The sequence below is a fragment of the Canis aureus genome, chromosome 12 (assembly GCF_053574225.1).
Source record: "Canis aureus isolate CA01 chromosome 12, VMU_Caureus_v.1.0, whole genome shotgun sequence".
Lineage (NCBI taxonomy): Eukaryota > Metazoa > Chordata > Mammalia > Carnivora > Canidae > Canis > Canis aureus.
This window is the reverse complement of record NC_135622.1, coordinates 56,682,553-56,694,210: the sequence shown is the minus strand read 5'-3', so window position 1 is coordinate 56,694,210 and position 11,658 is coordinate 56,682,553. Positions and strand designations below refer to the sequence as shown.

At 52.3% G+C, this 11,658-nt stretch overlaps 1 long non-coding RNA gene across 1 annotated transcript; it reads right to left on the bottom strand.

The window, feature by feature from the left end:
* Positions 1 to 662: 662 nt before the first annotated feature.
* LOC144281235 (uncharacterized) lies at positions 663 to 11,130 on the bottom strand. The gene is made up of 3 exons (XR_013349753.1): positions 10,935 to 11,130; positions 4,217 to 4,383; positions 663 to 3,525 (listed from the first exon to the last, which is right to left on the bottom strand). It is a non-coding gene; the product is annotated as an uncharacterized LOC144281235 (long non-coding RNA).
* Between the last annotated feature and the right edge of the window lie 528 nt (positions 11,131 to 11,658).

Genomic DNA, 11,658 nt, shown 5'->3' with positions numbered 1-11,658 from the left:
ACCCCTAGACACAGGAGGGATGACATGCCCCACACAGGGCCACGCGTGGAAGCACTAGCTCGGTCAAGAAGCAGAAGGAACAAGGAGAGAGACGTGGGCAGGAGCCTTTATAGTGGTTTCCATGGGGAAGGGATGGACAGGAGAGTGTGAATGATTCCCGCAGGCTCTGGGGCTTAGGGCTGCTCCTGGTGCTCTGGTACCTGGCCCTGCGGGGATCAGGGCAGGTGACTAGCCTCGGAGTCAGTGAGTACCCCATCAAGGAGGTGATTGAGTTACAGGCTCTAGATTGGTCGGTTTGCCTAGGAAAGGCCTTCTCATCAATATTATCAGACTCTGGGACTCGAAGAAGCCAATCATGGAAAGCTGGATTTCAACTGGAACTAGGAATCGGTTTTCATTCCTTTTTTCTTTTTAAGATTTATTTATTTATTTATTTATTTATTTATTTATTTATTTATTTATTTGAGGGAGAGAGTGCGAGTCCCTGCACATGTTAGTGGGGGGGGGGTGGAGGTGGAGGGAGAGGGTGCAGGAGAGGATCTCAAGCAGACTCCCTGCTGAGTGTGGAGCTGGGTCAGGTCATGGGGCTCAATCCCGCCACCACCCTGAGACTATGACCTGAGCCAACACCAACAGTCAGACACTTAACAGACTGAGCCACGCAGGTGCCCCCAAGGGTTTTGTATTCTTAGGAAAATAAGTAAATATTGCTGACATTTCTTTTTCATAAGAGTTCTGTGATGCGGAGAGGTGACACTGGTTTCTAGCCTGGGGAGGGCCTGGAGTGACACTAGTTTCTAGCCTGGGTTCTCCATGGTCAGCAAGGCCCTCAATATTAAAGCATCAAAATACAGAGAGTAAAAGACATAGTTAATACACCAAGTAATGGGGATGCTTGAGAAAAACAGGCCTTGGCTTACTTGGTCTGGCCTAGCTCAGAGGGGAGGGGAGGGGAGCCCTAGCGTGTGCCCAGGGGTCTCTGCAGGAAGAACTGTGTGAGGAGTGTGCTGGGGGCTAGCAGGGGGGCTGGGTCATCCTCCCTAGCTCTCACCTCAGTTCAGAAACATTCACTCCTGTTTTGCTGTTTATTTTATGCCCGCAGCCCCCCCCCCCACTCCTCCCAAGAGTCTCCCCATTCAGACTTGGGTTTCTTGAAGCTGCTACCATAACCTCCACTGGATGGGGTGGGTGGTGGTGGTGGTGGTGGATTTGGGAAGGGTGGATGAATGACCCCCAGGGTTGGACACAACACCTATTAACTTCTGTAGCATCATTTCTCCAAAATAAGTTACCTGACTTACAAAAACCACCATTTGTTCAGTGCAAAGGGGGTTTCAGGATTATATGGTTTGGGGAAATGCTACATTCTATATTCCCTCTTGGAGACTGGCAATGTATGGTGATGTCCTAAGGGTGCTGAGAAGCTATGAAGGAAAAGAGTATCTCTGTTTTCTCTAATGTTCCCAAATCTATCTCCCCACCATGGAGCTGGTTTTGCACAACACTCACTACCGTCCCCTGAGAAGCCCTTGGGGGCTGCTGCTGCCCTGCTTGGGGGATGGCGTGGCCCTGAGCTGCCCACTCACAGACTCAGGGTGACCAATCTTCCAGGCACGGGGGCCAGGGCTTGCGGGGCTTGAAGAGCCTTGTGTGATTGCCCTGAGAACCCCGGGGTCTGACGTGGGACTGACCCTGCACAGGGTCTTTCCTGTGCTCCTGGTGCTGCCCAGAACGTTGTAGTAGGTCTTCCTCTTTTCCGGATTCCTAACCCCTGGCATAGTGCCCGGCAAACATTGGGGGCTCAGTGATTGCCTATATTAAATTAAATTAAATTAAACTAAATTAAGTTAAATTAAATTTCCCATTAGAATCCTCTAATTAAAGGCTCCATTCTTGTTTTTCCAATCAATTCTATCCCTGTATGGACGCATACACGTGTGCATACGTTTACGGTCCATGTGGGTTCTTTTCATAAACAAGCAAGGAGGCACTTCAACAGTGGGATTAGAGATTTCACGCGGAGGAGTCCACTTCATTATTTTGCCATTGACACACGCACACCCACGCACACCCACAGCCACACATCAAAACACACAGAAACACAAACTGTGTAGACACAAGCAAACACATTGATGCGCTTGCAAAAGTGGGCCCCGTCCCTCGCTCACCACAGACACACAGACGCAGTTTTGGACAGGAACACGCAAGGAAATGCAAGGCCAGCCCCCTGGCCCACAAGGCACGTGCCTGTCTGGCTGCGTATTTCTCCAAACCAAATTGCCTCCAGGCCCAATGGCTTAACGCAGCTCCTTCATTAGATCTCATGATTTCCTGGGTCGGGACTAGGGCAGGGCTCAGTTGGATGTTTCTTTGACTCCTCCTCTCCTACTGAGTGGAGCAGGGCTGGTGTGTGGCCTGGTCGGGAAGGGTGACGGTGGCTGCTTCCCTCGCATGGCTGGAAGGCCCGGCCCAGGGGGACTGCTGGCCGAGCGGTAGCGCAGAGCCTCTGGGCCCCAGCATCTCGGGGCAGGGGGGAGGGGCACCTAACCTTTTATGTGGCAGCTGCATCCCCCAGAAAGAGCATTGCAGGAGGTTGACAGGGGCACAGAAAGGCTTCTTATGACCTGGCCTCTGGGGTTGCAAGCTGACACCCATCCTGCCTCTTATTGAGCACCCAAGACACCTAGGCCAGCCCAGAGGGGAGGGCCGGGCTCTTAGACTCCGCCTGTGTGTGGGGATTGGGGGCAGCAAGACTCTCAGGCCATCTGCGATCGAATGCACACGTGAGCAAGCACGCACGCAGCCCACACCTCCCGTGTGCGGCCTGAACCTTCCTTCCAGAGCACACTCCTGGGGGGTGCATCTGGGCCCGAGGCAGGGGCAGTGGTGAGGGCCGCCTCTTGCTTGTCTTTCCAGTGGCTGTGATAGAAGGCGAGGCCTGGAGAAGAGCCTGTGCTGGGGCCACTTCTTCATGGGGAGGGATTTCTATCTGAGAAGTTAAATCAGGTCCCTTTTTCAGGACACTGTTCCGGGTGGGCTCAAAGTCTGGAGTCACAGACCATACTGTGGGCACCCAGGGAACACAGAATGTCAGAGCAGGAGGGGACGGACTCTGTCCACTCCAGCCCCTTCATTGTACCACATGGCGATCCTGAGGCTGATGGAAGGATGGTCACACAGCTGGGATCCCACAGTCCTGGGTCCTCCTCCAACCCCCGATTCCCCATTGCAGGCCTATAATCCATTCGATTTCCTCTGCCTTGGCCCCCATGGGCTGATCACCCTGCAGAGACAGGTGCACTTACGTGTCACATGTCTGGGTAAGCACTGGGCCCTGGGACAGGACAACCACCGCTGGTCAATGGTGAGGCCTAGGGGAGCTCAGCTCTCGCACACGTGGCTGGGAGGACGTGCCAGGTGAGAGCTTCCCTTTGGTGGTGACTGGCCACCACGTTGGTCAGACAAAGGTCTAAGACATGGAGCCACCAGAGAGCTGCAGAGATCAATGCTGCCTTCCTCTTTCTCCTAGAAGGAGCACAAAAATCAGACGGTGCAAAGCCCCCTTCCACACCAGTAGCCTGAAATGCAGGTGGAGTGATGCCCTGGCTCTGAAGTCAGCCAAACCTGGGTCACATCCCAGCTCACATACCCCAGATTGCTAGCTCTGCGACCTCGGCTAAGTCCCTCAACCTCCTGAGCTCCAGGGTCCTCGTGTGTCTATGGAGAAAATCTTGCTTTTATTCTTCCATTCAGCAAGTATTTGTTGAATAGCTGCCATTGCTGGGGTTACAATGACCAGGACAATGGGCACTGTCCCTATGGAGGATGCTGGCATTAGCTGAACAGTTAGGCAGACAAACATAACTATGCAATCTGCGTTGAATGCTGTGGAGGAGTGATGAGGGTGCTGAGGGGGTGCAGTTATGATGTGATCAAGTTGAGGAGGCCAGGGACCGCCTCTCTGAGGAGGTGACACTTGGCTGTGGTTTGGTCTGGCAATGAGTAGTAGCTAAGCAGCTGAGATGTGTCTCAGGCAGAGTGCAAAGGCCCTGTGGCTGGAAGCAGTAGGTTGAATACGAGGGATTAAAAGGCCAGCGTGACTGGATCAGAGAGATCACAGGGAGCAAGTGGCAGACGAGACTGGACAGGTGGGTGGGAACTTTGTTCACCCCGTTAGGGAAGGGTTTCAAACATTGCATACATATTATATATTTACTTGAATGGTTTTCAGCCGCACACTCAGATTGTCAAGAAGATGAGCCTGGCTGTGGCACGGAGAGTGAACCGCAGGATAGCAGATGGCGATGTGGGCGATCCCATTAAGAGGCTGTGCCAGTCAGAATGGTGGTGCCTCAAAGATATCCATGTCCCAATCCTTGGAACCTGTGAATATATTAATTACATGGAGAAAAAGAATTAAGGTTGCCGATGGAATTAAGGTTACCCATTACTGACCTTAAAATAGGGGGATTATCCTGGATTATCCTGGTGGGTCCAGCATCATCCCATGAGCTCCGAGAGTGGGTCAGAGAGCCCTTGCTAGCTGTGAAGGTGGAAGAAGTATCATTTCCCTCACTTTGTAATTGAAGCAAAGGAATTTCTAGGACATGAAGTGATCTACTCCACATCAGGCCTTATTAAATATTGTTTCCAGGACTTAGATCCAATTCCCTTGACTGCAGATGCTCTTACCATTCCTGGGGGGTCTAAGGAGCTCTCGGGGTAGGGTCCAGGTTAGGGCCTGACCTGGTCTAATTTCAGCCCCGACCTGTAACGTCATCTACTTCACCCCATCTGTGCAGCCCCTCCCTCAACCAGAACAAACCACCCCTTACTATCTTCTTTCACTTCAAGTCATATTGACAGAGCAAAGCAAGGGGATTTTGTCATTGGAATCATGATGTAGGGGCGCACACACGTGTAGCCTTACAGGATTTGGGAGATTAAAAAAATTGCGTAGGACTCACCTAGTGCAGCTCCCATCTTTTGACTGCTGGAAAAATTGAGACCCAGGAAAGGGAAGTATCTGGCCCAAGCCTCCCTGACCTCCCCCTGCAGGGGAGAAACAGAACTAAAGCCAGAATTGCCCAAGCCCTGGAACGATGGTCTTTACATCACATCCCGGACAGGTCCTGTGTGCTCCTGGAAACTTCAGGTGGAGCTTGAATGAATTTTCCCATAAAAGTAGGCTTTGTACATGGATCTCAGGGCTCTGAAGACTCCACTATAAGGTGCACTGTGGATTCCTCTGTCTTCCCTTTCCTGGGAGAGGGAGCTTGCTTGGATAGAAATGTTGCAGTGTGAGGATATTATTCTCTACTCCAAAATAAGTTGACAAATGGCCTTCAGCATGCCCCATTTGTAAACTGGGAACGTCCTGGACTATTGCTGTGGACTTTCTGCCTGCTAATCTGGAAGCATTTCTGTCTCCCTTTCCATGCCTGTGGGAACCTACTGTCCAAATGTATGTCCATCAGTGAAAATGCAGCAAGAGCTCAGGAGCCCACAGAGCTGAAGGGGAATTTGGACCCAGGTCCCACAGGGGGAAGCCCCAGCAAGTGGTGGGCTGGGTTGGAGCCGTGAGCCAGGCCCTGTGAGGAACACAGAGGGATTGCCACCTGGGTCTTGATCTTCATAAAGACGCAACTGAGATTCAAATTCAGCCTTACAGTACATAGTGTGGCTGGTCACCTTCAAGTGCGCCTTTCAGTAGACTCTCATAGCATCCCCAAGGGATGTGATGCCGTGTCGGCTCACTATTTATTTACTTATTTGAGAGAGAAAGAGCGTGTGAGCTGGAGGGAGAAGGAGAGGAAGAGGGAGACAGAGAATCTGAAGCAGACTCCAAGCTGAGCGCGGAGCCTGATGCAGGGCTCGATCTCCTGATCTGAGATCACCACCTGAGCCAAAACCAAGAGTTGGATGCTCAACAGACTGAGCCACCCAGGCGCCCCCATGTCGGTTCTTTAGAAGAGGAAACTTCCTGTACAATTCCGCTTCTAAGTGGCAAGGCCCCAACAAGACCACGATTAGTCTTTGTGGTTCTATTTCAAGTGCTCTTTACTCCGTACCGATCCATGTGGTCAAGTGGCAAACGAAACAATCCAGCATCAAATGAAAAGACAGTAGGAAGGGGTCTACTTATCTTCTGTCTGTTCATCCAATCACATTTACTATGTTCATTCGCCGAGCATGTCCCCATTCCTCTATATCTCTTTGTCTACCTATTTATCTGTCAGTCTGTGTATCCTTTATTGTATATAACCATGGACAAGAGATGGTTCGAAACAGAACAGGATCTTGGTCCATCAGCTCAGGCTGCAATAACAAAAATACTATAGGTTGGGTGCCTTAAACAACAGGCATTGCTTCCAAGCTCTGGAGGCTGGATGTTCAGGATCTGGGTTCCAGTGTGGCCGGGTTTTGTTGGGAGCCCTCTTCTTGGCTTGTAGACAGCCGTGTTCCTGATGAGTGCTCACACGGCAGAGACATCTCTCTTATCTCTTCTTAGAAGGCACTAACCGCTTCACGAAGGCTTTCATGACCTCATCACCTCCCAAAGTCCCACCCCCAATGGCTGTGGGATGGGGTATCAGGGCATCACGTCTGAATGTGGTGAGGACATGCACATTCAGTCCACGGCCGTATACATTTAAGTTAAATGAGGAATAAAAGGAGAAAATAAAAAAGAAGTAGAGATGGAAAATAGAACCACAAACACGACCAGCACAAACATGCATTTCCTGGAGTCCTATCACCCAGCAGAGGGGGAGCAGAAAGGTTGGATCTGCAACTCAGACGTAAATGACCGAGCGGGTCACAGCATAAATAAGGTAAAAGCAAGCTGGCCGTTCAGAAGACGCTCACTCATTCCTGAGACCGGGTCTCAACCGAATGATCATCACCCACGAGTAGCAACTAGTATTCGTGAGGAGCATTCTTGTTTGGTGCGGATTCTCTCTTGATTCTTAGGTCAGCTCTGGGGCAACTATTTTATCATTCTCCTCTCTTTACAGATGAGAATACTGAGGTTTGCAAAGATAGAATTCTGTGCTGAGGGCCACACAGCTCTTAGCGGAAGGCCTGGGGTTCAAACCCCAATGTCGTTTTTGGCGTCCACCGTGACCACTTGCTGGTTGGTAAACAGGCTCCGAAGGCTGCGCTTCAAATTCCATGTTAAGAATTTTGGATGCCAATGGACAAATAGTTGTGGGGTGGAATGAGATAATTTTCTTCTCATCTTTGAGAGAAATTGTCATTGTAGTTCACAAGTTTGCCATTTTGAGTGTTCTTGTGTTGTTCATATTTAATCTCTGAAATCAAACCAAACTCTTGGAGGGTTCAGAGTTCCCCTGGCAGGAAAACATACGTTTGGTATTTGATTTGAAACTTTGTTTGTCATGGGGATCAAATGCAAGCATTGTAGATTTAAACTGCTGCGGCCTTCCTAGCCCGCCTCGTGAGTGTGAAATGAGTACAACCATTGTACCCAGCGAGTGCGCGTGCCCCAGGAGGAATTTGAGTTGGATGATCTAGAACAGCTCCATTCAAGCTGCATGATTTTTTTTTTCATAGCATGCTGTAATATTCTGCGGGAGCTCAAATGGGAGCGGTAACTGGATTCTCAGAAATGTTTCAAATGCATCATGTGGTTGTGTCCAGGACTGAATTAATGGCCATGCCAAGCAGTTTATGGATGAAGAACCCCAACTTCTGGCCCCACTTTCAACACAGTTTCAGACTTGGGTGGGATCCCTTGACTCACATCTGCCCGCTTTCCGGGGCCTGTCCTAGGGAACTCTCTCCTTATTCCAGATGTGGTTCCAGGACTCTAGAAGAGTCCTCTCAAAATTTATCCTCCTGGTTTTCCTCATCCAGTTAAGGATGCCATCCTTTACCGAGTCCCCCAGGCCACAGACTCAATCATCCTCAAAAGCTCCCTCTCTGCCCACCCAGCCAGTCCAAATCACCCACTGCTAGGAGGTACCCTCAGCCACCCCCTCCTCTTCGGCCCTCCGCTGTTCCCACCTTGGCTCTCCCCTGGCCATACTTGGCTGGAAAAGCTTTGAATTCACTCCTTTGCCTCTAATACCAGACGTCGGAATGATCCTGAAAACATGGGGCTGCTCATTCCACTCCTCTGTACTTCCCATCATGCCCAGCGATGGTTCTCAGACTGTGTTCTCTGGAGTCCCTGAGTTCTGCAGCCCAGACCAGGGCCTCGGGCCTCTTCGCTGAAACGACCGTAGCAGTTCCCCTCCTGTCTGCTTACATGTGGCCTCCTAAAAGGTCTTGCTCGGGGAGGACATTTTTCTAAAAACGAACATGGCCCCACTTTACCCACATCCTGCCCATGGCCCCACCAACACTCCCTCCCAGTGTTCCCGACACAGGGCCCTCTGTGCTGTTCTCTAAACATACAGGTGATACCTTTGTTTCTTTGAACACGCTGTCTTCTCCGTTTGGAAAGGCCTTTGCCCCTTCTTCTCTGAGAGCCCCACTTACCCTTCAGAAGCAGCTCAGACGTCACCTTCTGCAGATGGCACAGAGTTCCTTGTGTTCTCTGCAGGACACCCGTTGGCTCCCTCATGTGCACCCAGGGAACCCATGTCTTGATGGCAGCCCTGGCCACGACACACTTTTCTACCCGTCTTCCTGCCTGACCCCTGCTAGATTGTGAGTGACTCCGGGACAGGATTTACATCTTCTCATCTCTGCATTTCCACTGCCTACTAAGTACAGGACCCCTGAGGGAAACTCAATATATTAACAGTGACATAAAGTAACACAGTTAACTATCAACAATGACAGACACGGGCTGGAAAACACGTGCCTGATGGGTAGCAGTTAGGGTGACAGGGCGAGGGAGCGACAGGACAAGGCAACAAGGTATAAGGGGCTTCAAAGGTTGTTGATTCTGGGCTGCTGTAGCTGAACCCAGGCCACATATGTTTTGGGGTATAATGTAAGATGAATTTGAGGCCTACAAAAATTCAACAGGTCCCTTAGACAGGCTGGGCTACACCTGCGTGGGAGAGGCACTCTGGGGACCTGACCCGGGTGCCTGTAGACACAGCAGCCCCCACAGGCCCCCCTTGCCCGGGTAGTGTCACACCAGCGATCTCACCAGCTGGTTCATGTGCTAGCCCGAATGGACTCCAGCAGTGCTCACTGCTCGCCCATCAGCTCTGGGCTTGCTGTTACACCCATTTCACAGCTGAGAAAACAAGCCTTGTGCAGCCACAGTTAAGAAACTGGGAGCAGCACTGGGAACGCATGACTTCTGACTCCAAGTCCCAGTGTTTCTCTATGTCACCCCACGTGTGCTTTGGGAAGGAGGAGAGGTGGAGACAGTGCAGCTGGGGGGAGACATTTATGACCCCATAATGTGCCCCATGTGACCCAGACCTCACACTCTCTGTAAACACGCTTGGAGAAAACTCACCACATCTTCTTTTTAAAAGATTTTATTTATTTATTCATGAGAGACACACAGAGAGAGGCAGAGACACAGACAGAGGGAGAAGCAGGCTCCATGCAGGGAGCCCGATGCAGGACTTGATCCTGGGACTCCGGGATCACACCCTGAGCCCAAGGCAGATGCTCAACCACTGAGCCACCCAGGAATCCCCACCACGTCTTCTTCTTACTTACTTTCCTTTCACTGAGATGTAAATACATGCCCTAAACTTCACCGTGTTCGAGGATACAGTCCAGCAGGTGTTAGCCTAGGCACAGGGTTGTGCAATCATGACCACTATTTCCAGAACATTTCTGCTCATCAATTTCCCATGTTTTTCTTTTTCAGATTCCAATGATGAGAGACCCTGGCTGGATCAGAAATGTGTGGCCCTCGAACATCAACGTGAGTGAAGTTGCTGTGAATGTGCCATTGACAGAGCAAATGCTCTGACAAACTGTCGTGTGCCGCTCCGGACCCCGCCGTTCCCCCGATGCTTGCAGACGGCCTGCAGCTCCTTCTGAGGGTTCCAGAAGCCCGGGATGAAGCTAAGAACATTTTGGCTAATATCTAACCTCATCTCCCTGGATCTATCCTCCCCCAGGCCCAGAAATGATTTTGTCGCCTCCCTGATTAAAAGGCTTCCATGGCTCCCTAGTGCCCACAGGGAAAGGCTCGTCTTGTTATCTGAGCCGTTTGTTGGTCACCCTCGGTGGACTGTCCTTATGTCCTTAAGTCCTTACGGTGGGTGCGGTCCCATGTAGCTGCCCCAAGCCCCTCAAGGCACTTCTGCACATTCTGCTTCTCCTGCACCCTCTGGTTCCCTGTCCTCCGGCCTTCATCCCACGGTTCCCTGTGGTCCCCAAGCCTTAGGCCAGGCCTTGCAGATTGTCCCCGGGACCGTATTTAGTGCTTTGCTGTCCACGGACGCTTCCTTTGGGTTCCCCCGAGACTGCATGTCTGGCAATGTGAGGGTCCATGCCATCCTGCACCCCCTGCCTGACCCGGCTTCTGGGCTTCTCCTGGATCTGGCCTCGGGAGCCTTCACTGCTGGGGAGGGGAATTCTGCAGCCACGCTCGGCTGGCGGCCCCCACCTGCATCTCCAGTTCCTGCCTTACGCTGCCCTCACCTTGCCCTCGAGCTGGACATCACACCACCTGCTGTATACCCGCATGCGCCTTAAACCTGAGCTCTTTTCCTGCGGAGGATGGACTTAGGGATAAGTTAGGGGGTGGCGAGGCCCAAGAAGAGGCTTTTGGAATGATCCAGGGGAGGAGAGATGAAGCCTGGACACTCATCTGTCCCTTGCGGCCTGTCCTACGCCTTGGGGAGACAGAGCAAGAGGAGCATGTCCCCGCTCTCTGAGAGCTCCCAGTCTGGAGAGGGACTCAGGAATGGAATGTGGAACGGGAGGATTTGCAGGGGACTTAGGAGGCCCCGTGGTGCGGGCCAGGGGGAGAGTCTCTCACCCACCTGGGAGATGAATCCACAGGCTCCAATTGAATGAATGAAGAAGGTAGCGGAGGGAGGCCTTGGCCGAGGGACTCGGTTTCCCAGGGGATTGACAGGGATGGGGCCCAATCAGAGGCCAGGAATCCTGACCAGCGGGCAGTTGGTGGCAGTTGAGCCCGGAGTGAGGGGAGCCATCCTCCAGGGAGCAGAGCAGAGGCAGGAAGGCCCCGTAAGTGAGCCTCCCCTCCTGCGGGTGGGCTTGCAGGCAGGCAGGCACAGGCTGCTTCCGGGCGCCAAGTCCCCATTCCCTAGCCCACCGGGTTCCCAGCCCCAGCCTCTGGCCCCATCCCCGCGGCTACGGTGCACAAGAGGGGAGGCGGAGGGGGGCGATCTGCCAGGCCTCTCCCGCAGGCCCTGTGCTGCCCTTCACCCGGCTCATCCCGCAACACGATCAGAAGCAGCGGACAGGAGGTGCCAAGTAGGAAGCTTCTGTCTCGAGGGTGAAGTGACAAAGTCTCGACCAAAGTGACAAACTCCAGGAGAACTGAATTAGGAGGACAAATCCTGGCCCTGGACCCTCAGCTCCGCCACTTAGAGGACGTGTGTCATCGAGCACGCTTGCTGCTTGCTTCTCTGAGCTTCAGCGCCGCGTGTGCACGTGGGGAGCTCATGCAATCGGGAACTAAGGGGCTTGCCTTTTAGCACGAGGCATCGTGCGGCAGAAGAGCGGGGCCTGTAACTCAGC